This window comes from Tachysurus fulvidraco, chromosome 2 (genome assembly GCF_022655615.1).
Source record: "Tachysurus fulvidraco isolate hzauxx_2018 chromosome 2, HZAU_PFXX_2.0, whole genome shotgun sequence".
Lineage (NCBI taxonomy): Eukaryota > Metazoa > Chordata > Actinopteri > Siluriformes > Bagridae > Tachysurus > Tachysurus fulvidraco.
The window spans coordinates 24,845,837-24,871,162 of record NC_062519.1 but is presented as its reverse complement, the minus strand read 5'-3'; the positions used below and the strand labels follow the sequence as shown (position 1 = coordinate 24,871,162).

The 25,326-nt window shown below is 38.4% G+C and overlaps 21 non-coding genes across 21 annotated transcripts; all 21 read left to right on the top strand.

Moving 5' to 3' along the window:
• The first annotated feature begins 9,156 nt into the window (after positions 1-9,156).
• On the top strand, positions 9,157-9,229 carry trnav-uac. The gene has a single exon. It is a non-coding gene; the product is annotated as a tRNA-Val (tRNA).
• Positions 9,230-9,685: 456 nt separating this feature from the next.
• trnav-uac lies at positions 9,686-9,758 on the top strand. Its single transcript has one exon. It is a non-coding gene; the product is annotated as a tRNA-Val (tRNA).
• Positions 9,759-11,051: 1,293 nt separating this feature from the next.
• trnav-uac lies at positions 11,052-11,124 on the top strand. Its single transcript has one exon. It is a non-coding gene; the product is annotated as a tRNA-Val (tRNA).
• Positions 11,125-11,563: 439 nt separating this feature from the next.
• On the top strand, positions 11,564-11,636 carry trnav-uac. The gene has a single exon. It is a non-coding gene; the product is annotated as a tRNA-Val (tRNA).
• Positions 11,637-12,068: 432 nt separating this feature from the next.
• On the top strand, positions 12,069-12,141 carry trnav-uac. Its single transcript has one exon. It is a non-coding gene; the product is annotated as a tRNA-Val (tRNA).
• A 438-nt stretch (positions 12,142-12,579) lies between these two features.
• Positions 12,580-12,652, top strand: trnav-uac. The gene has a single exon. It is a non-coding gene; the product is annotated as a tRNA-Val (tRNA).
• Positions 12,653-13,089: 437 nt separating this feature from the next.
• trnav-uac lies at positions 13,090-13,162 on the top strand. Its single transcript has one exon. It is a non-coding gene; the product is annotated as a tRNA-Val (tRNA).
• A 425-nt stretch (positions 13,163-13,587) lies between these two features.
• trnav-uac lies at positions 13,588-13,660 on the top strand. The gene has a single exon. It is a non-coding gene; the product is annotated as a tRNA-Val (tRNA).
• Positions 13,661-14,092: 432 nt separating this feature from the next.
• On the top strand, positions 14,093-14,165 carry trnav-uac. The gene has a single exon. It is a non-coding gene; the product is annotated as a tRNA-Val (tRNA).
• Positions 14,166-15,344: 1,179 nt separating this feature from the next.
• trnav-uac lies at positions 15,345-15,417 on the top strand. Its single transcript has one exon. It is a non-coding gene; the product is annotated as a tRNA-Val (tRNA).
• Positions 15,418-16,955: 1,538 nt separating this feature from the next.
• Positions 16,956-17,028, top strand: trnav-uac. Its single transcript has one exon. It is a non-coding gene; the product is annotated as a tRNA-Val (tRNA).
• Positions 17,029-17,641: 613 nt separating this feature from the next.
• Positions 17,642-17,714, top strand: trnav-uac. Its single transcript has one exon. It is a non-coding gene; the product is annotated as a tRNA-Val (tRNA).
• Positions 17,715-18,165: 451 nt separating this feature from the next.
• trnav-uac lies at positions 18,166-18,238 on the top strand. Its single transcript has one exon. It is a non-coding gene; the product is annotated as a tRNA-Val (tRNA).
• Positions 18,239-18,593: 355 nt separating this feature from the next.
• On the top strand, positions 18,594-18,666 carry trnav-uac. The gene has a single exon. It is a non-coding gene; the product is annotated as a tRNA-Val (tRNA).
• Positions 18,667-19,838: 1,172 nt separating this feature from the next.
• trnav-uac lies at positions 19,839-19,911 on the top strand. Its single transcript has one exon. It is a non-coding gene; the product is annotated as a tRNA-Val (tRNA).
• A 1,540-nt stretch (positions 19,912-21,451) lies between these two features.
• trnav-uac lies at positions 21,452-21,524 on the top strand. The gene has a single exon. It is a non-coding gene; the product is annotated as a tRNA-Val (tRNA).
• A 613-nt stretch (positions 21,525-22,137) lies between these two features.
• On the top strand, positions 22,138-22,210 carry trnav-uac. Its single transcript has one exon. It is a non-coding gene; the product is annotated as a tRNA-Val (tRNA).
• Positions 22,211-22,660: 450 nt separating this feature from the next.
• Positions 22,661-22,733, top strand: trnav-uac. Its single transcript has one exon. It is a non-coding gene; the product is annotated as a tRNA-Val (tRNA).
• Positions 22,734-23,165: 432 nt separating this feature from the next.
• trnav-uac lies at positions 23,166-23,238 on the top strand. The gene has a single exon. It is a non-coding gene; the product is annotated as a tRNA-Val (tRNA).
• Positions 23,239-23,669: 431 nt separating this feature from the next.
• On the top strand, positions 23,670-23,742 carry trnav-uac. The gene has a single exon. It is a non-coding gene; the product is annotated as a tRNA-Val (tRNA).
• A 375-nt stretch (positions 23,743-24,117) lies between these two features.
• On the top strand, positions 24,118-24,190 carry trnav-uac. The gene has a single exon. It is a non-coding gene; the product is annotated as a tRNA-Val (tRNA).
• Positions 24,191-25,326: the final 1,136 nt, after the last annotated feature.

Sequence of the window (25,326 nt, the reverse complement as noted above, 5' to 3'; positions counted from 1 at the left end):
CAGAATAATCTTCAGTCTGATTATTCTCCCTCAACAAAGCCTTCGGGGTTGTGAAAAGGAAAATGGGACAAGAAACAAAACCACCTTTGAATGTTCCATTACCCTTGAATAGGTTTAGAGTGAGAGAGTAATGAAGAGTAATGAAGAATAGAGTGTAAGCAAATTAATTTCTCTCACCCTGCAACATCTTCATGAGACATGAACATTTCATAAGAAACGTCTGAAATTAGACTGCCAATAATGCAAAATTGTATTATATTATTAATATACAGAGTAGTTTATGTGCACATTTGTACTGTATAGTTTTGGTGAGCTAAATTCCTATTTGTTCCTATTCTTTGTACACAGGTGAGGAACCTGATGTGGTCTTTTGCTATTGTAGTCTCGAGCTTCACCATGTTCTCCATTCTGAGATGCTATTCTGCTCACCACGGTTGTGAATAGTGGTTATTTGAGTTATGCTGAGCTTCCTGTCATTTCACACCAGCCTGATCATTCTCTGAGCGCTCTCTTTATTAAAAAGCCCCCACCTGCAGAATAACTGCTCACAGGATGCTTTTTGTTTTTAGGCATCAAACTGTTGCATGTGAAAATCCCGGAAGATCAGCGATTTCTGAAATACTCATACCAGCCTGTCTGATATGCCAAAGGGACTGAGATCACTGACAGCACTTGGCTTCTATCTGTATGATTTTACCCACTGTGCCACATGATTGGCTGATTATTTGGTAATATATAAATATATAAATTAATACACACACATATACAGACTCTACGGTTACTCCACAAATTTCTTTTTCGCTATCATTCCACTTTGCCAAAACATGTCAGTAGGAGGATTGGCTGCACTAAACTACCTCTAGGTGTGAAAGTGTGTGTGAATGTGTGTGAACGGTGTCCTGTGATGTACTGGGGTGTACTCCCACCTCTCTGCAGGGTTCTCAGAGACTTCACAAGGTTCGTAACACACCTGCATTTTATAATTTATACTTCACACAACTTTTATAGGATCCACATCCAACGCAACCCCAACCAGGATGGAACTGAAGGCAGACAGACAGACAGACAGACAGACAGACAGACAGACAGACAGACAGACAGATAGATAGATAGATAGATAGATAGATAGATAGATAGATAGATAGATAGATAGATAGATAGATAGATAGATAGATAGATAGATTCTTAGAAAGGGATTTTTGTTTATATTAATATAATTTAGGCTTTTATTTTTATACTGTATATACTTTATACTGTATGTAACAATGAAAAATTGTAACTATTATAATTCTAACTATTATAACTACAGTGTACATCAGTAATAATAATAATAATAATAATAATAATAATAATAATAATAATAATAATAATAATAAGAGAAGAAGAAGAAGAAGAAGAAGAAGAAGAAGAAGAAGAAGATGAAGAAGAAAATGAAAAAACATTTATTTAGTATTAATTGGAACACACACACGCATGCATAAACAAATGTGTTTTTGTGTGTGGCGGTTTGTGTGTGGGGGGGGTGTCAGTGGGTGATTGTGTGTGTGTGTGTGTGTGTCTCAGCATATAACTCAGTCTTGTGACAGAGGTAGGCAGCACATCGATAAATAACAGCATACAACTTGCCTTGACTCTGACAGTCATGTGCAATCAATGAGACTGCTGTGCAAAGCTCTCTGAGATTCATCTCTCCATTACAGCAGTGGCAAAGGGCAGACGTCTGTCACAGGTCGTATTTCTCCCTCCTCCCCCTCACTTCCTGAAGGCTTTATGAAGCCAATTACACCATTTCTGGGGTTACATGAATGAGCAGAGGGCAATGACTTTGTAAATGACTGTCCGAACCCTGCTGCCCTGTGGCTATGGTCAAGGCCTCATCTACACAACAAGCACCTGCGCTACGGTATCACTTGTTGAATAGGATGAGCCAGGTCACAGTTCACGTCTCATATCCCACAAGTCATGTGTGGCTATTTTGGTTCTGTGTCACTTCAGGGCTCATATAACGGATCAGCAGGGGGCAGTGTAACTAATGTATTAACCTACGTCATGCCAGTCACTATGAGCCATGTTAACATTTTCTTGTTTATATCCACAGCAGCGATAGATCAGTCAGCGTTCAAATGCATCCACTGAAAGTAATTATTAAAAGCCCTGAAGTGTTGTGTTAGTGTTGCTGTAAATGGACTGTGCATGGGCTAATTTTACTAACCCCTAAACACACACACACACACACACACACACACACACACATACACACCCACACACACCCTTTATCCATCTACAGCGATCATTTGACAAGCCAAGCCAATGTTTGAAAAATATATCTGTCATCAGAACAGGTCAGTTTGTGAGAAGCAGTCAGTTGGAAATGTATATAGGCCTGAGGAGAGATGTGGGGAAACGGGAGAGAAGGGGTCACATCTGTTTTTTCTTTACAGACCAATCTGTAGCACACGCCAGCAACCATGCAGTGTGTAAAACAATCCTGGAGGGAGAGAGCATACCTTTTTAATAAGCTTCAAACAGAGTTGTGGTTGAGTTGGGCCAAAGAAAAGGTTTCATCTGAGCAATGTATTTGTCAATAAATGGCACATAGACAGGAAAGGCCTCCAAGTTAATGTGGCCTAAGAAACTAAGTTTAATCTTGGTAAATAATTCAGCTGACTACTATAGACATACTCGCTTGATTTTGAAGCCTTGAATGAAACAATGGCACAGTATTGAATTCAACACACCTGCATTTTATAACGCTGAACCATTTTATAACCCCTTTTAATGTAATCCGTCCCCATAAAATCATTTTACTACATTTTGGGATTATCTCAATTTAGTTTTATATAAATATGTGTGTTCCCTCTGCAGTACAAGCTTTTAAATGCAGCTGTAAACGAACAAACTATCGGCCTCTTGCTCCTTGTAACACCGTGTGTCACAGACGCAATCCATTGCTCTGTCTTAAAACGGCAACATTAGTCTCAGCAGTCCCTCTCTAATAAGTGTGTGAACGTTATGGAGTCTCTTATGAAGCTCGGACATAAATTTTAAATGCCTCCTGGCAAGAGGAAAGTCGGTAGTTAGAAGCTTTATGACCAGGCCCTTTAACTTGTAATCACAGCTATCATCTAACCGTAGCTCTGTAACAGTGTAAAAGGCACAATAAGCCTTTTGAATTACATAACTGCTTTCCAGAGTAGAAAAATTGGGTAAAAATAATAATAAAGACACAAATCATAGACTATAATAATCATAAACTTAAACTGTCACCTTTATTAGACAGAAATATCCATCAATGTATTTTTGTGCTACAAACCCTATAAAGTATCAAGGAGAAACCTGGAGTCTATCCCAGGAAAAATGGGGCACAAATCAGGGGACACCAGGACACGGTGCCAGCCCATTGCAGGGCACAATTATACACACAATAGATGAACACATGTCTATGTCCTGGAGGAGGAAACTGGAGTACCCAGAGGAACCCCCAAAGCACAGGGAGAACATGAAAACTCCACATACACAGGGAGGAGACAGGAATCAATCCCTCAACCCTGGATACATGAGGCAAGCCTGCTCATTTCTAAACCACAGAAATATAAAATATGTGTAGTTCTCTTAAATGAATGGTATGAATGAAGGAACACACACACACACACACACACACACACACACACGCACACAATGGCTGTCTGTAAACATGTTTGTGGTTGGATTAAGATGGAAATCTCATATGTGGTCAAATTCATTCAATAGTTTCTCGGTATGAGGCATGAAGTTAAAGACCAAACTCTCACAGATTTAGTTTTGGGTTTAGTTTTCCACCAAACAAAATCCTCTATACTGAAATAAAGCTGTCAATAATGTGGAAATAAGTCATAACATGATTCACAAGTAAATATGAGATAAAATTATAATTAATTATCTGATTATTAATTAATTTATTAATTTATTAATATTATGTAATAGTAATTCTATTAATTAAGAGGTAAACTGGTTTCCTAGGCAGCATAGGTGTAGGTGTGGGACCTCTTCCAGATGTGTGTACTCCTATTTAACAGTGTGTGTGTCAGCTTGTTTATTCCTACTGACTCATGCTGCGATGATTTTGTGATGATGCACACCCCCTGTTGAGCCCAGGTGGTACTGCAGGCCATTTTCACACACTCGCCCTGGAGAGTTTTCAGCTGTGTGTGTGTGTGTGTGTGTGTGTGTGTGTGTGTGTGTGTGTGTGTGTGTGTGTGTGTGTGTGTGTGTGTGTGTGTGTGTTTTGCCAAACGCAGAGCCTAACTTTCACTTTGCAGTCACACACATCCATACACTCCATGTCCTTTTCAAAAATGTACTAGTATTTATAGGTGAGGACGGTAATTGAATATCTCATGTATAATTCATGCATTTGCTAAAGAGAGACAAGGACAACAGAGGTGCATGGGCTTCCAAGAGGTTCCCAAATTCAACTCTTTTCCAGTATTTTGTTCTCTACATAAGATATATTTACTCATTTATGCCATTTCACTTAATAGAAACAACCCGTGTCTTTAGTCCATGCAGCTTTACAGTGTTTCTCTCTTAGTAAGCAGTTCTGTTTTATTGCTATGACCTAGTAATATAAATCGTCTCAATAATATTAAGAACATTTACCCTGGATAACACTTTAAATACAACTTGCCACGCCCTAGCCGAGTGCTGAACTGTGGCATAATGCCATCCAGGCCTGTCTGAACAAGCCCGAGTGAGATCCTGAATCTGAGAGGGAATATTTATTGACAGAGACTCTACACTGTGCAATATACAGTATATATATATATATATATATATATATATATATATATATATATATATATATATATATATATATATATATAAATAAAAAAGTAATGAACATAGACTCCTGTGTGTGTGTGTGTGTATATATATATATATATATATATATATATATATATATATATATATATATATATATATATATCTACATTATTGGTATCTACATTATTAGATTTACATTTGCTTAATAATAGAATAGATTTTTTTTTTTTACTGTCAATAATCTTTTCTAATAGCTTGCTTGCTTGTTAATTCAATTACATTTTATTTTTAGAACACTCCATTATATTTATCCATCATATATATTTACAGGAATATAAATAAATCCAGAATGCTAAAAATAAATAAATTAATTAATTAATTAAAAAATGCTTACATATTCCTTATGGGAAAACCAAACGCAGTGGTGCTGCGGAAAGTCTGAAATAACACTTTCCACAAAACTAGACACACGTAAATTAATGCATGTCAATTTTTTTACATTCTACATTGAGTTTCTCAGTGTATGAATCAGGCACCATTATGAGCCGGTCAATGTAATTACCATCTGATTACACTGATTACGATAGACATCGGGATAAAAATAGATGCTGGATATGGCATTAGATTGGACAATTAGACGGAGTTACAAACACATATTCTGGCGCGTTCCAGGCAAAGAAGTTGTCCTGCTAGAAGGGTGTAATTTAAGTGGGAAAAGGGAAAAAGGAAATTGTGCTTTGAGCCAGCGTTAAAATGACAGCTAAGAAATATGTGGTTTTCACACTGAGCACATTTGCTGTGGTCCGAATCTGAGCGTGATTGTTCTTGGCACCCCACAGGGTTGGACTTGTTTCAGACTCACTTGATTCTTTCGAACCCTGCTGCATTTTTGTTCATCTTATGTCAGCACAAACAAATATATGTATATATGTAAATGTATATATATATTTCCAGTGTTCCTGTGCCACTCATGGTACATGTATGTTGTGGAAACTAATGATCATCAACTAAAATGCATGCACAGGTTACTTTACTTCCTGAACAAGTGCAGACCTGAGTACGAGTTATTTTCACATTCATGGGCATCACGGCACAGTTCCAGTGCAATTCACACCACCTTCAACAGGTAGTCTAGGGCGCAGTACCACAGTGTGGCTCCTTGCTCACATGACAGCTTTCACATTACCCCGAAAAGCCCCAGTAGACCTTCGGCTCAGCAAGAGTTTATTAAACAATTCCTTTAAATCTGCCTCTTCAAATGTATTTCAGTCAAATTTCATTTGTCAATAAAAGATTCACCAGCTTTGCTTTACACTTGCTGATTTACTGAACATCTCACAAAAAACCTGGCTTGAATCCATACCTTCGTGTTCTAGCATGAGAAGGGCTTGAAAAATATTTTCAAGAGGTGGTTATCGGGAATCCAGGCGATGTTGCATCACCTGGAAATTTAGAGACTACTTAGCATGTACTGCTAGTTTAATTTCCACTCCTTCTATCCATAATACCGCAAGGTTTTCCGTTTATAATATAATAACCACAGAGAAATATTAAACCTCCTATTTTTGAGAGGTATGAAATCTAATCTCCCACAGATCACAATATATCTAATTTGTTAATTATTTATGATCAGGAAAAGATCTGCTAGACATCAGTCAAGAAGCAGCAAAACACTGTTATAATCATGAAAAAAAAATCTAATAAATAAATAGATGATAAAAAGGCCAAATACTTACATTTTTGGTAATTGGTATACGATCTACCTAACCAGTGTTTACTTGTAAAACATTTCATCAAAAGAAAGAAGAAGTCAAATTAAAGGTGTTCTTGGTCGTGCTTGAGAAGACAGAAAAGAGTCCCTACATCCACCATTTATGAATTACAACCTAGTAGAGTTGGCTCTGATGTATGAAATGGATGGGTAAGGCTTTTATCGAGGAAAATGGGGCCCATTAATGTAAATGGAAGACTATCACAGGCTGTAACACAAACCCGAAGCAGAACTCAGTGTTTCCACTGCCCGCTGTGAGAGCAATTATGGCGGGATACACAAATGTACCGTAATGGATAAAACTAATCGGTGCCCTCAGATTCTCAGGGAGTAATCCATTTGTGGAGGGAGGTGTCCACTCTGAGAACGCCACAAATGTGGATCAGGCACACCACTGACTCATGCCTTTATAATCACATTATCAAAACTTTATAAGGTTAATCTTTATGCTTGCTTCTACATAAGTGGCATTGGCATATATCATTTTCATATACCTAAACATTAAATATTTATGATCAAAACACAGGTTTTGATATGTACTCAGTATCCATTCAAAACACGAGGTACAGTACAGTCGGGTTTGGTGTATTAGTGAATAAATATACTCATAAGGCATTGCAGTGTGTGTTTACAGGACTATTTTTGTCCGAGGTAAGTGTTACATAATGTGTTATTGCCACTTAGCTTTATGTTGTTTTGCACCAGTTGTGATGTCCTAATCCCAGGAAAGCAGATTTTTTTTTTTCTGAATCAAAGTTTGCACACTAACCTAGCACTGTTTTTGAGTATGTGTGTAGATTTGGGCTGAATATTGTGGTGGCTGACCTTAATATTTCATTAAATCCTGGCAAGCTCAAATTTGGTGGTTCATCTGCGATGTTGTAATTAAAATGAAGTGTCTACAGTCCTTCCTTTTATAGATCACTGTCAATAGTGGTGTGGGCACAACACTGTGTTGAATATTTTTATTATTAAGCCACACTGAGTGAATAAGTGTTGCATACCATGACATTAGTTGTTGTACTGTTATGGCAACAGACCAGAATGTAATCTCATTCATGTAGGTTGTGAGTCCATCTTGTCTGCTTTATAAGTAAGTACCATAACTTGCTAGTTTGTTTTTATGGATCATTCTCAGCACAGCAGGAACTCAGACATGGAAGACTTTATCCACAGGGTTAGACATCAACATACCAGTGAAGAACCACATATGAGTTTAATGGTGTCCACATGCTTTTGGTAGTACAGTAAGTCGTTCCATGGTTTAATGGTCATCAGGTATGCTTTTTCTTTTCTGTCTTCAAGCAGAATGTCATTAAGTAGCACATCTACTTCACATGCAAAAGGGCTTGGGTTGGAGCCATATATTTGAGAAGAACAAAATAATGAGATTATGCTTCAATAAATGTTGATAAGTGTAGGTAAACACTGAAGCTTGGTAAAAAAAAAACTTCAATTAAGCAGTAAAAGCTAACATTAATCACAACTTACCTAAAAATTGGCAATTATATCTGGTTCTGTAGTGGTTATCACATCTGCTTTAAATCTTCATGCAGAAGGTCCTGGGTTCAGCAGAGCCATCCCCAGCAGAGCCATCTGTATGAAAAGCAAAATAAAAACAATTGATAAAGAATTCTACTGTTTTCCAGGATCAGTAAGATACCTGGACAAGGTATACAAAAAATGTAAAACCATTGACCTCACTTCAGGATTCTGTACTTGCTTTAAAAAATGTTGAGAAATTTAGAAAACTGAAGCTTGCTAAAAAGTTTCAATTAAGCAGTAAAATCTAAGATAACCTGAAAAAATAACCATGCATCTCTGGTTCTGTAGTGCAGTGGTTATCACATCTAATTTATATGCAGCAGGTCCAGGGTTTGAGCCACAGTGAAGCCATATGTGTGAAAGGAACAAAAACAAAAGAGCTGTTGCTTTCATCAATGAGAATTTTAGCTAACATTAAGCCCATGATTTACCTAAAAATTCTCAATCATATCTGGTTCTGTAGTGTAGTAGTTGTCAAATCTGCTTTACCCCAGAACAGTCTTGGGATCAATCCCGGCAGCACCATTTATTTGAATAACAAAATAAAAGCAATTGTGAAGGACCATCACCCTTCTACCAGCATAAGCAACACTGCTGAAACTGGGTCTAGTGATTACAAATAGAAAAAATGCAAAACATTAGACCTAACAGAACATTACTTAAGGTGTCAATTTCTGTAGTAAAGAGGTTATTGCTTATGCTTTGAACACAAAAGGTCCTGGATTAAATCCCCAGTAAACTTCTTTGTTTGAAAAGAACAAGAAATAATAATTGAAAGTTTCTCTTCTTCAATGGTAAAAAGTAAAGCAGGGTAACAAATAAACCCCATGACCTACCTCAAAGTGCTGGGGTTTATAGCTTTGTGTCTGGTTCTGTAGTGTAGTGGTCATCACATCTGCATCACATGTGGAAGGTCCTTACTTTCATAAATGGTGTGAAATTTAAGCAAAAATGGAAGTTGGTAAAAAGTCTCAATTAAGCAGTAACATCTAACAGTACCCCCCCCCCCCCCTCCAAAAAAAATTTAATTCGTGTCTGGTTCTGTAGTGTAGTGGTTATCACGTCTGCTTTACACACAGAAGGTCCTGGGTTCAATCCCCAGCAGAACCATTTGTTTGAGGAGCAAAACAAAAGCAACTGTTAAGGACCTTCACCCTTCTACCAGCATAAGCAAAACTGCTGAAACTGGGTCCAGTGTTTACAAATAGAAAAAAATACAAAACATTAGACCAAACAGGACATTACTTAAGGGGTCAGTTTCTGTAGTAAAGAGGTTATTGCTTATGCTTTGAGAATGGTTGAGAGATTGTCTTCCTCAATGGTGGAAATTAAAGCATTGTAACAAATAAACCCCATGACCTATCTCAGAGTTCTGGGGTTTATAGGTTTGTGTCTGGTTCTGTAGTGTAGTGGTCATCACATCTGCATCACATGTGGAAGGTCCTTACTTTACAAAATGGTGTGAAATTTAAGCAAAAATGGAAGTTGGTAAAAAGTCTCAATTAAGGAGTAACATCTAACAGTACCCTCCCCCCCCCCCCTCCAAAAAAAATTTAGTTCGTGGCTGTTTCTGTAGTGTAGTGGTTATCACGTCTGCTTTACACGCAGAAGGTCCTGGGTTCAATCCCCAGCAGAACCATTTGTTTGAGGAGCAAAACAAAAGCAACTGTTAAGGACCTTCACCATTCTACCAGCATAAGCAAAAACTGCTGAAACTGGGTCCAGTGTTTACAAATAGAAAAAATACAAAACATTAGACCAAACAGGACATTACTTAAGGGGTCAGTTTCTGTAGTAAAGAACGTATTGCTTATGCTTTGAGAGATTGTCTTCCTCAATGGTGGAAAGTAAAGCAGGGTAACAAATAAACCCCATGACCTACTGTATCTCAGAGTGCTGGGGTTTATAGATTTGTGTCTGGTTCTGTAGTGTACTGGTTACCACGTCTGCTTTACACGCAGAATGTCCTGAGTTCAATCCCCAGCAGAACCATTTGTTTGAAAAGCAAAACAAAAGCAACTGTTAAGGACCTTCACCATTCTACCAGCATAAGCAAAAACTGCTGAAACTGGGTCCAGTGTTTACAAATAGAAAAAATACAAAACATTAGACCAAACAGGACATTACTTAAGGGGTCAGTTTCAGTAGTAAAGAGCGTATTGCTTATGATTGAGAGATTGTCTTCCTCAATGGTGGAAAGTAAAGCAAGGTAACAAATAAACCCCATGACCTACTGTATCTCAGAGTTCTGGGGTTTATAGGTTTGTGTCTGGTTCTGTAGTGTAGTGGTCATCACATGTGGAAGGTCCTTGCTTTCATAAATGGTGTGAAATTTAGGCAAAAATGGAAGTTGGTAAAAAGTCTCAATTAAGCAGCAACATCTAACTGTAACCCCACAAAAAAAACAGAATACATGCCTGGTTCTGTAGTGTATTGATTATCATGTCTGCTTTACACGCAGAAGGTCGTGGGTTAAATCCCCAGCAGAACCATTTGTTTGAAAAGCAAAACAAAAGCAACTGTTAAGGACCTTCACCATTCTACCAGCATAAGCAAAAACTGCTGAAACTGGGTCCAGTGTTTACAAATAGAAAAAAAATACAAAACATTAGACCTAACAGGACATTACTTAAGGGGTCAGTTTCAGTAGTAAAGAGGGTATTGCTTATGCTTTGAGAATGATTGAGAGATTGTCTTCCTCAATGGTAGAAAGTAAAGCTAGGTAACAAATAAACCCCATGACCTACTGTATCTCAGAGTTCTGGGGTTTATAGGTTTGTGTCTGGTTCTGTAGTGTAGTGGTCATCACATGTGGAAGGTCCTTGCTTTCATAAATGGTGTGAAATTTAGGCAAAAATGGAAGTTGGTAAAAAGTCTCAATTAAGCAGCAACATCTAACTGTAACCCCACAAAAAAAACAGAATACATGTCTGGTTCTGTAGTGTATTGATTATCATGTCTGCTTTACATGCAGAAGGTCCTGGGTTAAATCCCCAGCAGAACCATTTGTTTGAAAAGCAAAACAAAAGCAACTGTTAAGGACCTTCACCATTCTACCAGCATAAGCAAAAACTGCTGAAACTGGGTCCAGTGTTTACAAATAGAAAAAAAATACAAAACATTAGACCTAACAGGACATTACTTAAGGGGTCAGTTTCAGTAGTAAAGAGCGTATTGCTTATGCTTTGAGAATGATTGAGAGATTGTCTTCCTCAATGGTAGAAAGTAAAGCTAGGTAACAAATAAACCCCATGACCTACTGTATCTCAGAGTGCTGGGGTTTATAGATTTGTGTCTGGTTCTGTAATGTAGTGGTCATCACATGTGGAAGGTCCTTGCTTTCATAAATGATGTGAAATTTAGGCAAAATTGGAAGTTGGTAAAAAGTCTCAATTAAGCAGTAACATCTAACTGTAACCCCACAAAAAAACAGACTTCATATCTGGTTCTGTAGTGTAGTGGTTATCACGTCTGCTTTACATGCAGAAGGTCCTGGGTTCAATCCCCAGCAGAACCATTTGTTTGAAAAACAAAAGCAACTGTTAAGGACCTTCACCATTCTACCAGCATAAGCAAAAACTGCTGAAACTGGGTCCAGTGTTTACAAATAGAAAAAATACAAAACATTAGACCAAACAGGACATTACTTAAGGGGTCAGTTTCAGTAGTAAAGAGCGTATTGCTTATGATTGAGAGATTGTCTTCCTCAATGGTGGAAAGTAAAGCTAGGTAACAAATAAACCCCATGACCTACTGTATCTCAGAGTGCTGCGCTTTATAGTTTTGTGTCTGGTTCTGTAGTGTAGTGGTCATCACATCTGCATCACATGTGGAAGGTCCTTACTTTCATAAATGGTGTGAAATTTAAGCAAAAATGGAAGTTGGTAAAAAGTCTCAATTAAGCAGCAACATCTAACTGTAACCCCACATGAAAACAGAATTCATGTCTGGTTCTGTAGTGTAGTGGTTATCACGTCTGCTTTACACGCAGAAGGTCCTGGGTTCAATCCCCAGCAGAACCATTTGTTTGAAATGCAAAACAAAAGCAACTGTTAAGGACCTTCACCATTCTACCAGCATAAGCAAAAACTGCTGAAACTGGGTCCAGTGTTTAAAAATAGAAAAAATACAAAACATTAGACCAAACAGGACATTACTTAAGGGGTCAGTTTCAGTAGTAAAGAGCGTATTGCTTATGATTGAGATATTGTCTTCCTCAATGGTGGAAAGTAAAGCAGAGTAACAAATAAACCCCATGACCTACTGTATCTCAGAGTGCTGGGGTTTATAGATTTGTGTCTGGTTCTGTAGTGTAGTGGTTATCACGTCTGCATCACATGTGGAAGGTCCTTACTTTCATAAATGGTGTGAAATTTAAGCAAAAATGGAAGTTGGTAAAAAAGTCTCAATTAAGCAGCAACATATAACTGTAACCCCACAAGAAAACAGAATTCATGTCTGGTTCTGTAGTGTAGTGGTTATCACGTCTGCTTTACACGCAGAAGGTCCTGGGTTCAATCCCCAGCAGAACCATTTGTTTGAAAAGCAAAACAAAAGCAATCGTTAAGGACCTTCACCCTTCTACCAGCATAAGCAAAAACTGCTGAAACTGGGTCCAGTGTTTACAAATAGAAAAAAATACAAAACACTAGACCTAACAGGACATTACTTAAGGGGTCAGTTTCAATAGTAAAAACGGTATTGCCTATGATTGAGAGATTGTCTTCCTCAATGGTGGAAAGTAAAGCTAGGTAACAAATAAACCCCATGACCTACTGTATCTCAGAGTGCTGCGCTTTATTGTTTTGTGTCTGGTCCTGTAGTGTAGTGGTCATCACATGTGGAAGGTCCTTGCTTTCATAAATGGTGTGAAATTTAGGCAAAAATGGAAGTTGGTAAAAAATCTCAATTAAGCAGTAACATCTAACAGTACCCCCCCCTCCCCCTCCAAAAAAAATTTATTCGTGTCTGGTTTTGTAGTGTAGTGGTTATCACGTCTGCTTTACACGCAGAAGGTCCTGGGTTCAATCCCCAGCAGAACTTTTTGTTTGAGGAGCAAAAGCAACTGTTAAGGACCTTCACCCTTCTACCAGCATAAGCAAAAACTGCTGAAACTGGGACCAGTGTTTACAAATAGAAAAAAATACAAAACATTAGACCTAACAGAACATTACTTAAGGGGTCAGTTTCTGTAGTAAAGAGGATTGATTGAGAGATTGTCTTCCTCAATGGTAGAAAGTAAAGCTAGGTAACAAATAAACCCCATGACCTACTGTATCTCAGAGTGCTGCGGTTTATAGTTTTGTGTCTGGTTCTGTAGTGTAGTGGTCATCACATCTGCATCACATGTGGAAGGTCCTTACTTTCATAAATGGTGTGAAATTTAAGCAAAACTGGAAGTTGGTAAAAAGTCTCAATTAAGCAGCAACATCTAACTGTAACCCCACAAAAAAACAGAATTCATGTCTGGTTCTGTAGTGTAGTGGTTATCACGTCTGCTTTACACGCAGAAGGTCCTGGGTTCAATCCCCAGCAGAACCATTTGTTTGAAAAGCAAAACAAAAGCAACTGTTAAGGACCTTCACCATTCTACCAGCATAAGCAAAAACTGCTGAAACTGGGTCCAGTGTTTACAAATAGAAAAAAATACAAAACATTAGACCTAACAGGACATTACTTAAGGGGTCAGTTTCTGTATTAAAGAGGTTATTGCTTATGTTTTGAGAATGAATGAGAGATTGTCTTCCTCAATGGTAAAAAGTAAAGCTAGTTAACAAATAAACCATATCACCTACTGTATCTCAGAGTGCTGGGGTTAAATTTCACACCATTTATGAAAGCAAGGACCTTCCACATGTGATGCAGATGTGATGACCACTACACTACAGAACCAGACACAAACCTATAATAGTCTCAATTAAGCAGTAACATCTAACAGTACCCCCCCTCCAAAAAAAAATTTACTTCATGTCTGGTTCTGTAGTGTAGTGGTTATCACGTCTGCTTTACACGCAGAAGGTCCTGGGTTCAATCCCCAGCAGAACCACTTGTTTAAGGAGCAAAACAAAAGCAACTGTTTAGGACCTTCACCCTTCTACCAGCATAAGCGAAACTTGGTCCAGTGTTTACAAATAGAAATAAATACAAAACATTAGACCTAACAGGACATTACTTAAGGAGTCAGTTTCTTTAGTAAAGAGGTTATTGCTTATGCTTTGAGAATGGTTGAGAGATTGTCTTCCTCAATGGTGGAAACTAAGCAGGGTAACAAATAAACCCCATGACCTACTGTATCTCAGAGTTCTGGGGTTTATAGGTTTGTGTCTGGTTCTGTAGTGTAGTGGTCATCACATGTGGAAGGTCCTTGCTTTCATAAATGGTGTGAAATTTAGGCAAAAATGGAAGTTGGGAAAAAGTCTGGATTAAGCAGTAACATCTAACAGTACAACAGCAATCGTTAAGGACCTTCACCATTCTACCAGCATAAGCAAAAACTGCTGAAACTGGGTCCAGTGTTTACAAATAGAAAAAAATACAAAACATTAGACCTAACGGGACATTACTTAAGGAGTCAGTTTCTGTAGTAAAGAGGGTATTGCTTATGCTTTGAGAATGATTGAAAGATTGTCTTCCTCAATGGTAGAAAGTAAAGCTAGGTAACAAATAAACCCCATGACCTACTGTATCTTAAAGTGCTGGGGTTTATAGATTTGTGTCTGGTTCTGTAGTGTAGTGGTCATCACATGTGGAAGGTCCTTGCAGGTCCTTGAAGGTCAATCCCCAGCAGAACCATTTGTTTGAAAAGCAAAACAAAAGCAACTGTTAAGGACCTTCACCATTCTACCAGCATGAGCAAAAACTGCTGAAACTGGGTCCAGTGTTTACAAATAGAAAAAATACAAAACATTAGACTTAACAGGACATTACTTAAGGGGTCAGTTTCAGTAGTAAAGAGGGTATTGCTTATGATTGAGAGATTGTCTTCCTCAATGGTGGAAAGTAAAGCTAGGTAACAAATAAACCCCATGACCTACTGTATCTCAGAGTGCTGCGCTTTATAGTTTTGTGTCTGGTTCTGTAGTGTAGTGGTCATCACATGTGGAAGGTCCTTGCTTTCATAAATGGTGTGAAATTTAGGCAAAAATGGAAGTTGGTAAAAAGTCTCAATTAAGCAGTAACATCTAACAGTACCCCCCCCCCCCCCCCCCAAAATTTATTTGTGTCTGGTTTTGTAGTGTAGTGGTTATCACGTCTGCTTTACACGGAGAAGGTCCTGGGTTCAATCCCCAGCAGAACCTTTTGTTTGAGGAGCAAAAGCAACTGTTAAGGACCTTCACCCTTCTACCAGCATAAGCAAAACTGCTGAAACTGGGACCAGTGTTTACAAATAGAAAAAAATACAAAACATTAGACCTAACAGAACATTACTTAAGGGGTCAGTTTCTGTATTAAAGAGGTTATTGCTTATGTTTTGAGAATGAATGAGAGATTGTCTTCCTCAATGGTAGAAAGTAAAGCTAGTTAACAAATAAACCCCATGACCTACTGTATCTCAGAGTTCTGGGGTTTATAGGTTTGTGTCTGGTTCTGTAGTGTAGTGGTCATCACATGTGGAAGGTCCTTGCTTTCATAAATGGTGTGAAATTTAGGCAAAAATGGAAGTTGGGAAAAAGTCTGGATTAAGCAGTAACATCTAACAGTACAACAGCAATCGTTAAGGACCTTCACCATTCTACCAGCATAAGCAAAAACTGCTGAAACTGGGTCCAGTGTTTACAAATAGAAAAAAATACAAAACATTAGACCTAACGGGACATTACTTAAGGAGTCAGTTTCTGTAGTAAAGAGGGTATTGCTTATGTTTTGAGAATGATTGAAAGATTGTCTTCCTCAATGGTAGAAAGTAAAGCTAGGTAACAAATAAACCCCATGACCTACTGTATCTTAGAGTGCTGGGGTTTATAGATTTGTGTCTGGTTCTGTAGTGTAGTGGTCATCACATGTGGAAGGTCCTTGCAGGTCCTTGAAGGTCAATCCCCAGCAGAACCATTTGTTTGAAAAGCAAAACAAAAGCAACTGTTAAGGACCTTCAACATTCTACCAGCATGAGCAAAAACTGCTGAAACTGGGTCCAGTGTTTACAAATAGAAAAAATACAAAACATTAGACTTAACAGGACATTACTTAAGGGGTCAGTTTCAGTAGTAAAGAGGGTATTGCTTATGATTGAGAGATTGTCTTCCTCAATGGTGGAAAGTAAAGCTAGGTAACAAATAAACCCCATGACCTACTGTATCTCAGAGTGCTGGGGTTTATAGTTTTGTGTCTGGTTCTGTAGTGTAGTGGTCATCACATGTGGAAGGTCCTTGCAGGTCCTTGAAGGTCAATCCCCAGCAGAACCATTTGTTTGAAAAGCAAAACAAAAGCAACTGTTAAGGACCTTCACCATTCTACCAGCATGAGCAAAAACTGCTGAAACTGGGTCCAGTGTTTACAAATAGAAAAAATACAAAACATTAGACTTAACAGGACATTACTTAAGGGGTCAGTTTCAGTAGTAAAGAGGGTATTGCTTATGATTGAGAGATTGTCTTCCTCAATGGTGGAAAGTAAAGCTAGGTAACAAATAAACCCCATGACCTACTGTATCTCAGAGTGCTGGGGTTTATAGTTTTGTGTCTGGTTCTGTAGTGTAGTGGTCATCACATGTGGAAGGTCCTTGCTTTCATAAATGGTGTGAAATTTAGGCAAAAATGGAAGTTGGTAAAAAATCTCAATTAAGCAGTAACATCTAACAGTACCCCCCCCCCCCTCCGAAAAAAATTTATTCGTGTCTGGTTTTGTAGTGTAGTGGTTATCACGTCTGCTTTACACGCAGAAGGTCCTGGGTTCAATCCCCAGCAGAACTTTTTGTTTGAGGAGCAAAAGCAACTGTTAAGGACCTTCACCCTTCTACCAGCATAAGCAAAACTGCTTAAACTGGGACCAGTGTTTACAAATAGAAAAAAATACAAAACATTAGACCTAACAGAACATTACTTAAGGGGTCAGTTTCTGTATTAAAGAGGTTATTGCTTATGTTTTGAGAATGAATGAGAGATTGTCTTCCTCAATGGTAGAAAGTAAAACTAGTTAACAAATAAACCCCATGACCTACTGTATCTCAGAGTTATGGGGTTTATAGGTTTGTGTCTGGTTCTGTAGTGTAGTGGTCATCACATCTGCATCACATGTGGAAGGTCCTTACTTTCGTAAATGGTGTGAAATTTAAGCAAAAATGGAAGTTTGTAAAAAAGTCAATGGTAGAAAGTAAAGCTAGTTAACAAATAAACCCCGTGACCTACTTTATCTCAGAGTGCTGGGGTTAAATTTCACAATATTTATGAAAGCAAGGCCCTTCCACATGTGATGCAGATGTGATGACCACTACACTACAGAACCAGACACAAACCTATAAACGTCTCAATTAAGCAGTAACATCTAACAGTACCCCCCCTCCAAAAAAAAATTTACTTCATGTCTGGTTCTGTAGTGTAGTGGTTATCACGTCTGCTTTACATGCAGAAGGTCCTGGGTTCAATCCCCAGCAGAACCATTTGTTTGAGGAGCAAAAGAAAAGCAACTGTTTAGGACCTTCACCATTCTACCAGCATAAGCAAAAACTGCTGAAACTAGGTCTGGTGTTTACAAATAGAAAAAAAAATACAAAACATTAGACCTAACAGGACATTACTTAAGGGGTCAGTTTCTGTAGTAAAGAGGGTATTGCTTATGCTTTGAGAATGATTGAGAGATTGTCTTCCTCAATGGTAGAAAGTAAAGCTAGGTAACAAATAAACCCCATGACCTACTGTATCTCAGAGTGCTGCGGTTTATAGTTTTGTGTCTGGTTCTGTAGTGTAGTGGTCATCACATCTGCATCACATGTGGAAGGTCCTTACTTTCATAAATGGTGTGAAATTTAAGCAAAACTGGAAGTTGGTAAAAAGTCTCAATTAAGCAGCAACATCTAACTGTAACCCCACAAAAAAACAGAATTCATGTCTGGTTCTGTAGTGTAGTGGTTATCACGTCTGCTTTACACGCAGAAGGTCCTGGGTTCAATCCCCAGCAGAACCATTTGTTTGAAAAGCAAAACAAAAGCAACTGTTAAGGACCTTCACCATTCTACCAGCATAAGCAAAAACTGCTGAAACTGGGTCCAGTGTTTACAAATAGAAAAAAATACAAAACAGGACCCAGTCTTCCTCAATGGTAAAAAGTAAAGCTAGTTAACAAATAAACCATATCACCTACTGTATCTCAGAGTGCTGGGGTTAAATTTCACACCATTTATGAAAGCAAGGACCTTCCACATGTGATGCAGATGTGATGACCACTACACTACAGAACCAGACACAAACCTATAATAGTCTCAATTAAGCAGTAACATCTAACAGTACCCCCCCTCCAAAAAAAAATTTACTTCATGTCTGGTTCTGTAGTGTAGTGGTTATCACGTCTGCTTTACACGCAGAAGGTCCTGGGTTCAATCCCCAGCAGAACCTCTTGTTTAAGGAGCAAAACAAAAGCAACTGTTAAGGACCTTCACCCTTCTACCAGCATAAGCGAAACTTGGTCCAGTGTTTACAAATAGAAATAAATACAAAACATTAGACCTAACAGGACATTACTTAAGGAGTCAGTTTCTTTAGTAAAGAGGTTATTGCTTATGCTTTGAGAATGGTTGAGAGATTGTCTTCCTCAATGGTGGAAACTAAGCAGGGTAACAAATAAACCCCATGACCTACTGTATCTCAGAGTTCTGGGGTTTATAGGTTTGTGTCTGGTTCTGTAGTGTAGTGGTCATCACATGTGGAAGGTCCTTGCTTTCATAAATGGTGTGAAATTTAGGCAAAAATGGAAGTTGGGAAAAAGTCTGGATTAAGCAGTAACATCTAACAGTACAACAGCAATCGTTAAGGACCTTCACCATTCTACCAGCATAAGCAAAAACTGCTGAAACTGGGTCTAGTGTTTACAAATAGAAAAAAATACAAAACATTAGACCTAACGGGACATTACTTAAGGAGTCAGTTTCTGTAGTAAAGAGGGTATTGCTTATGCTTTGAGAATGATTGAAAGATTGTCTTCCTCAATGCTAGAAAGTAAAGCTAGGTAACAAATAAACCCCATGACCTACTGTATCTTAAAGTGCTGGGGTTTATAGATTTGTGTCTGGTTCTGTAGTGTAGTGGTCATCACATGTGGAAGGTCCTTGCAGGTCCTTGAAGGTCAATCCCCAGCAGAACCATTTGTTTGAAAAGCAAAACAAAAGCAACTGTTAAGGACCTTCACCATTCTACCAGCATGAGCAAAAACTGCTGAAACTGGGTCCAGTGTTTACAAATAGAAAAAATACAAAACATTAGACTTAACAGGACATTACTTAAGGGGTCAGTTTCAGTAGTAAAGAGGGTATTGCTTATGATTGAGAGGTTGTCTTCCTCAATGGTGGAAAGTAAAGCTAGGTAACAAATAAACCCCATGACCTACTGTATCTCAGAGTGCTGCGCTTTATAGTTTTGTGTCTGGTTCTGTAGTGTAGTGGTCATCACATGTGGAAGGTCCTTGCTTTCATAAATGGTGTGAAATTTAGGCAAAAATGGAAGTTGGTAAAAAGTCTCAATTAAGCAGTAACATCTAACAGTACCCCCCCCAAAAAATTTTATTTGTGTCTGGTTTTGTAGTGTAGTGGTTATCACGTCTGCTTTACACGGAGAAGGTCCTGGGTTCAATCCCCAGCAGAACCTTTTGTTTGAGGAGCAAAAGCAACTGTTAAGGACCTTCACCCTTCTACCAGCATAAGCAAAACTGCTGAAACTGGGACCAGTGTTTACAAATAGAAAAAAATACAAAACATTAGACCTAACAGAACATTACTTAAGGGGTCAGTTTCTGTATTAAAGAGGTTATTGCTTATGTTTTGAGAATGAATGAGAGATTGTCTTCCTCAATGGTAGAAAGTAAAGCTAGTTAACAAATAAACCCCATGACCTACTGTATCTCAGAGTTCTGGGGTTTATAGGTTTGTGTCTGGTTCTGTAGTGTAGTGGTCATCACATGTGGAAGGTCCTTGCTTTCATAAATGGTGTGAAATTTAGGCAAAAATGGAAGTTGGGAAAAAGTCTGGATTAAGCAGTAACATCTAACAGTACAACAGCAATCGTTAAGGACCTTCACCATTCTACCAGCATAAGCAAAAACTGCTGAAACTGGGTCCAGTGTTTACAAATAGAAAAAAATACAAAACATTAGACCTAACGGGACATTACTTAAGGAGTCAGTTTCTGTAGTAAAGAGGGTATTGCTTATGTTTTGAGAATGATTGAAAGATTGTCTTCCTCAATGGTAGAAAGTAAAGCTAGGTAACAAATAAACCCCATGACCTACTGTATCTTAGAGTGCTGGGGTTTATTTGTGTCTGGTTCTGTAGTGTAGTGGTCATCACATGTGGAAGGTCCTTGCAGGTCCTTGAAGGTCAATCCCCAGCAGAACCATTTGTTTGAAAAGCAAAACAAAAGCAACTGTTAAGGACCTTCAACATTCTACCAGCATGAGCAAAAACTGCTGAAACTGGGTCCAGTGTTTACAAATAGAAAAAATACAAAACATTAGACTCAACAGGACATTACTTAAGGGGTCAGTTTCAGTAGTAAAGAGGGTATTGCTTATGATTGAGAGATTGTCTTCCTCAATGGTGGAAAGTAAAGCTAGGTAACAAATAAACCCCATGACCTACTGTATCTCAGAGTGCTGGGGTTTATAGTTTTGTGTCTGGTTCTGTAGTGTAGTGGTCATCACATGTGGAAGGTCCTTGCAGGTCCTTGAAGGTCAATCCCCAGCAGAACCATTTGTTTGAAAAGCAAAACAAAAGCAACTGTTAAGGACCTTCACCATTCTACCAGCATGAGCAAAAACTGCTGAAACTGGGTCCAGTGTTTACAAATAGAAAAAATACAAAACATTAGACTTAACAGGACATTACTTAAGGGGTCAGTTTCAGTAGTAAAGAGGGTATTGCTTATGATTGAGAGATTGTCTTCCTCAATGGTGGAAAGTAAAGCTAGGTAACAAATAAACCCCATGACCTACTGTATCTCAGAGTGCTGGGGTTTATAGTTTTGTGTCTGGTTCTGTAGTGTAGTGGTCATCACATGTTGAAGGTCCTTGCTTTCATAAATGGTGTGAAATTTAGGCAAAAATGGAAGTTGGTAAAAAATCTCAATTAAGCAGTAACATCTAACAGTACCCCCCCCCCCCCCCCCCTCCAAAAAAAATTTATTCGTGTCTGGTTTTGTAGTGTAGTGGTTATCACGTCTGCTTTACACGCAGAAGGTCCTGGGTTCAATCCCCAGCAGAACTTTTTGTTTGAGGAGCAAAAGCAACTGTTAAGGACCTTCACCCTTCTACCAGCATAAGCAAAACTGCTTAAACTGGGACCAGTGTTTACAAATAGAAAAAAATACAAAACATTAGACCTAACAGAACATTACTTAAGGGGTCAGTTTCTGTATTAAAGAGGTTATTGCTTATGTTTTGAGAATGAATGAGAGATTGTCTTCCTCAATGGTAGAAAGTAAAACTAGTTAACAAATAAACCCCATGACCTACTGTATCTCAGAGTTATGGGGTTTATAGGTTTGTGTCTGGTTCTGTAGTGTAGTGGTCATCACATCTGCATCACATGTGGAAGGTCCTTACTTTCGTAAATGGTGTGAAATTTAAGCAAAAATGGAAGTTTGTAAAAAAGTCAATGGTAGAAAGTAAAGCTAGTTAACAAATAAACCCCGTGACCTACTTTATCTCAGAGTGCTGGGGTTAAATTTCACAATATTTATGAAAGCAAGGCCCTTCCACATGTGATGCAGATGTGATGACCACTACACTACAGAACCAGACACAAACCTATAAACGTCTCAATTAAGCAGTAACATCTAACAGTACCCCCCCTCCAAAAAAAAATTTACTTCATGTCTGGTTCTGTAGTGTAGTGGTTATCACGTCTGCTTTACACGCAGAAGGTCCTGGGTTCAATCCCCAGCAGAACCATTTGTTTGAGGAGCAAAAGAAAAGCAACTGTTTAGGACCTTCACCATTCTACCAGCATAAGCAAAAACTGCTGAAACTAGGTCCGGTGTTTACAAATAGAAAAAAAATACAAAACATTAGACCTAACAGGACATTACTTAAGGGGTCAGTTTCTGTAGTAAAGAGGGTATTGCTTATGCTTTGAGAATGATTGAGAGATTGTCTTCCTCAATGGTAGAAAGTAAAGCTAGGTAACAAATAAACCCCATGACCTACTGTATCTCAGAGTGCTGCGGTTTATAGTTTTGTGTCTGGTTCTGTAGTGTAGTGGTCATCACATCTGCATCACATGTGGAAGGTCCTTACTTTCATAAATGGTGTGAAATTTAAGCAAAACTGGAAGTTGGTAAAAAGTCTCAATTAAGCAGCAACATCTAACTGTAACCCCACAAAAAAACAGAATTCATGTCTGGTTCTGTAGTGTAGTGGTTATCACGTCTGCTTTACACGCAGAAGGTCCTGGGTTCAATCCCCAGCAGAACCATTTGTTTGAAAAGCAAAACAAAAGCAACTGTTAAGGACCTTCACCATTCTACCAGCATAAGCAAAAACTGCTGAAACTGGGTCCAGTGTTTACAAATAGAAAAAAATACAAAACATTAGACCTAACAGGACATTACTTAAGGGGTCAGTTTCTGTATTAAAGAGGTTATTGCTTATGTTTTGAGAATGAATGAGAGATTGTCTTCCTCAATGGTAAAAAGTAAAGCTAGTTAACAAATAAACCATATCACCTACTGTATCTCAGAGTGCTGGGGTTAAATTTCACACCATTTATGAAAGCAAGGACCTTCCACATGTGATGCAGATGTGATGACCACTACACTACAGAACCAGACACAAACCTATAATAGTCTCAATTAAGCAGTAACATCTAACAGTACCCCCCCTCCAAAAAAAAATTTACTTCATGTCTGGTTCTGTAGTGTAGTGGTTATCACGTCTGCTTTACACGCAGAAGGTCCTGGGTTCAATCCCCAGCAGAACCATTTGTTTGAGGAGCAAAAGAAAAGCAACTGTTTAGGACCTTCACCATTCTACCAGCATAAGCAAAAACTGCTGAAACTAGGTCCGGTGTTTACAAATAGAAAAAAAATACAAAACATTAGACCTAACAGGACATTACTTAAGGGGTCAGTTTCTGTAGTAAAGAGGATTGATTGAGAGATTGTCTTCCTCAATGGTAGAAAGTAAAGCTAGGTAACAAATAAACCCCATGACCTACTGTATCTCAGAGTGCTGCGGTTTATAGTTTTGTGTCTGGTTCTGTAGTGTAGTGGTCATCACATCTGCATCACATGTGGAAGGTCCTTACTTTCATAAATGGTGTGAAATTTAAGCAAAACTGGAAGTTGGTAAAAAGTCTCAATTAAGCAGCAACATCTAACTGTAACCCCACAAAAAAACAGAATTCATGTCTGGTTCTGTAGTGTAGTGGTTATCACGTCTGCTTTACACGCAGAAGGTCCTGGGTTCAATCCCCAGCAGAACCATTTGTAAAAACTGCTGAAACTGGGTCCAGTGTTTACAAATAGAAAAAAATACAAAACATTAGACCTAACAGGACATTACTTAAGGGGTCAGTTTCTGTATTAAAGAGGTTATTGCTTATGTTTTGAGAATGAATGAGAGATTGTCTTCCTCAATGGTAAAAAGTAAAGCTAGTTAACAAATAAACCATATCACCTACTGTATCTCAGAGTGCTGGGGTTAAATTTCACACCATTTATGAAAGCAAGGACCTTCCACATGTGATGCAGATGTGATGACCACTACACTACAGAACCAGACACAAACCTATAATAGTCTCAATTAAGCAGTAACATCTAACAGTACCCCCCCTCCAAAAAAAAATTTACTTCATGTCTGGTTCTGTAGTGTAGTGGTTATCACGTCTGCTTTACACGCAGAAGGTCCTGGGTTCAATCCCCAGCAGAACCACTTGTTTAAGGAGCAAAACAAAAGCAACTGTTAAGGACCTTCACCCTTCTACCAGCATAAGCGAAACTTGGTCCAGTGTTTACAAATAGAAATAAATACAAAACATTAGACCTAACAGGACATTACTTAAGGAGTCAGTTTCTTTAGTAAAGAGGTTATTGCTTATGCTTTGAGAATGGTTGAGAGATTGTCTTCCTCAATGGTGGAAACTAAGCAGGGTAACAAATAAACCCCATGACCTACTGTATCTCAGAGTTCTGGGGTTTATAGGTTTGTGTCTGGTTCTGTAGTGTAGTGGTCATCACATGTGGAAGGTCCTTGCTTTCATAAATGGTGTGAAATTTAGGCAAAAATGGAAGTTGGGAAAAAGTCTGGATTAAGCAGTAACATCTAACAGTACAACAGCAATCGTTAAGGACCTTCACCATTCTACCAGCATAAGCAAAAACTGCTGAAACTGGGTCCAGTGTTTACAAATAGAAAAAAATACAAAACATTAGACCTAACGGGACATTACTTAAGGAGTCAGTTTCTGTAGTAAAGAGGGTATTGCTTATGCTTTGAGAATGATTGAAAGATTGTCTTCCTCAATGGTAGAAAGTAAAGCTAGGTAACAAATAAACCCCATGACCTACTGTATCTTAAAGTGCTGGGGTTTATAGATTTGTGTCTGGTTCTGTAGTGTAGTGGTCATCACATGTGGAAGGTCCTTGCAGGTCCTTGAAGGTCAATCCCCAGCAGAACCATTTGTTTGAAAAGCAAAACAAAAGCAACTGTTAAGGACCTTCACCATTCTACCAGCATGAGCAAAAACTGCTGAAACTGGGTCCAGTGTTTACAAATAGAAAAAATACAAAACATTAGACTTAACAGGACATTACTTAAGGGGTCAGTTTCAGTAGTAAAGAGGGTATTGCTTATGATTGAGAGGTTGTCTTCCTCAATGGTGGAAAGTAAAGCTAGGTAACAAATAAACCCCATGACCTACTGTATCTCAGAGTGCTGCGCTTTATAGTTTTGTGTCTGGTTCTGTAGTGTAGTGGTCATCACATGTGGAAGGTCCTTGCTTTCATAAATGGTGTGAAATTTAGGCAAAAATGGAAGTTGGTAAAAAGTCTCAATTAAGCAGTAACATC